Raw genomic sequence first — 2,547 nt, forward strand, 5'->3', positions numbered from 1 at the left:
AATTTTAATGATTTTAAAGTCCTAATTATAAGGACTTATTACTTGATTCAAATAAGGAAATATTTAATAAGTAATAAATTTGGTTTAATTTAAACTCCTAAATATTAGCTAGCAGAATAATCAAATGACTATTTTGTCTGGTGTGAACACTATTTTAAAAGGGTAAAAAAAACGAACAATATTTCGCTAAGGGCCTTCGTGCTTTTAATATAGTATAGATATAGATATTGTGTAGGTACTCGTGCACAAATATATGAAAAGTTAAAGGCTAAGTTACAAATAAATAAGAAACGAAAAATAGAAAGAATAAAAAAAAAAAAAAAGATTCCCTTAAAGACCTAAAGTTACGCCTCTCTCAATTCCCTTAAAGACCTAAAAAAATTCAGACTCCCATACGATTTCCCCCCAAAATCTATCGGCACCATCTCTCCCAATCCTTCCACACTCTAACCAACCATCCCAGAACCCTCGTCCTCCTCTTGGAAAACATAACCGTCAAGGTATGGCCAACCTAGTCTTTCTTTTGTTTCTCTTCTTAATTTTGATTGTTACCACTGCTTTCCTAAGATTCTTGATTGGGAATAGTTCTTTTCAGTTTCATCATTACAGTGTGGCAGAAAAATGTCAATCCCTGCTTTAGCTATATTGATTAGTGCCAAGAATTTAAAAGATTGCCAAATTCAAAGCAATGAATTTGGAATGTCTCCAATTATTATGAATGGAGGAGCTTTTTTGTATATTTTAATTCCTAGATTTGCCTTTTATAATCTGTTTAAATTAGTTTGTTGTATGAAATGGGAATTAGTAGTTCAATCTTGATTTATGTCATACTAAGTCAGGACAAGCCTTTTTTCCTATAATTTCTTGTATATTGTTTATTCTTCATTACCTCCATTTGCAGATTGGGATCTTAAATGGCTTTTTGGGTTGTGCACAGTTTACAGTTATATGCACACAAAAAAACTATGCTAATAAATTTTCTCTATTAGAGTAGGTATTGTTCACAGTTGTAGTGGTTAATATCTATGTGAATATTTGCAGAGAGCAAATGAGTTCGCGAGGCACAATTTTCACCCAAACTTGATGATCAGTTGAGTGGATATAGGTTGAGTATCTGTATTCATTTGATGTGTAACTTACTAAATAAATAGTCATATGGAAATGCATCTTTGCTTTCTATATATTTTTTGCACTTCTTGTGGCAGCTAGCAATGAAGGAAGCATGCAAATAGGTGAAAAAGAGTTGGTTGTTAAAATATTACCATCCCTTTATTTCTAAAACTTCAATACAACAATTAGGATAAAGCCATAACTCCTAAACACTTGTAGACGCTATCCAATGAATTTGCTGAGATAGTAGGAAAACTTCTCAAACATACAGTATAAATATTCCAACAACTTATAAGGGTGAAATTATGAGATGCATTAGCACAATCATTTGTAAGCATATGCTCCAAATTTATGTTGCACTATGGTGATGAGGTTCATTCCTTTTTAATTAAACCTGAATGAGTCTTTTCAGGCAATTGCATTATGGGCATCAATGTAGAAACAAACAAGTGTAATAATCATGAGGTATATATGATACTTCACTCTTTCTCAAAACAAATTCAATTGGATATACTAACCAGTGAAGGATGGAGTATTTACAAAATTCTTGTTAAAATCTATAGGACTTCTGAAATTTTATTGAGAATAGTAATATTTTAATCTAGGACTGTTTGTTGTTATGAAATGGGTGTGATTTGAACTAGTTTAGCTTGTGATCTTTACTTGATCCAAGAAATATGAGAATATAATTTTTGGGCAGTTACAAACTTAAGGATTTACAAGACCTCAGACTTGGAAACGCTTCGTTATCAGATACTAAGAAGAATGCAACTTATGAGGTTGGTAGTATTTTCTTATAGTGTTGTGCTTCAAATTAAGAACTGCTAAATAAGGCTTATGTTTTGAACGGTTTCCAGTCTTTTGGTATATACATTACATTAATAATCTTAAGGTTTTAAAGAAGCAGGTTGTTGTTTCTGGCAGAATCTTACCCTACCAAAGAAACGGTTGTTCAATTCAAACGTGATTAACAAGTCCCAACTAGTTAATGTACTAAACTTATGGCGTGGATGTCATTTTTTTTTATATACAGGTTAGAGTCTATGACTCGTTCATATATAATTGTAGACGAGAAGGTGGCAGTCCTGCAAGATTAGGAGGGTAACATGGCAGTCTTTACTGCGCCCTTCTTGATATCCATAAGAAGAACAATTTCTTTCACGCATTTGGTACAAATACAATCCACTAATGTGTCTCAACTCGCGATCGGAACCTGGTATTAGAAAAGCATTGGAGCACTTTTGGGTTTTCACTTCTCTTCATAGTCCGCTGATGGTTATCATCACTATCCAGTCTCACATTAGCTAGTTTTCTTTTAAAACTTTATTATTCGTATTGTAAAAGAATTATGTATGAAATTATTCTTTATCTTGTAAAAGAATACTGTTACATTTTGAGTGTAACAATATTTTAGTATTTTAATTTATCTTTGAATGA

The 2,547-nt window shown here is 32.1% G+C and overlaps 1 long non-coding RNA gene across 4 annotated transcripts; it reads left to right on the forward strand.

The window, feature by feature from the left end:
• Positions 1-346: 346 nt before the first annotated feature.
• Positions 347-2,547, forward strand: LOC104242129 (uncharacterized). Of its 4 annotated transcripts, none has more exons than XR_714907.2 (5): positions 347-500; positions 1,042-1,105; positions 1,523-1,575; positions 1,811-1,889; positions 2,144-2,547. It is a non-coding gene; the product is annotated as an uncharacterized lncRNA (long non-coding RNA). The 4 variants fall into 4 exon arrangements; XR_714909.2 differs by having other exon boundaries at positions 1,042-1,090; XR_714906.2 differs by lacking the exon at positions 1,523-1,575 and having other exon boundaries at positions 351-500.

This window comes from Nicotiana sylvestris, chromosome 12 (assembly GCF_000393655.2).
Source record: "Nicotiana sylvestris chromosome 12, ASM39365v2, whole genome shotgun sequence".
Lineage (NCBI taxonomy): Eukaryota > Viridiplantae > Streptophyta > Magnoliopsida > Solanales > Solanaceae > Nicotiana > Nicotiana sylvestris.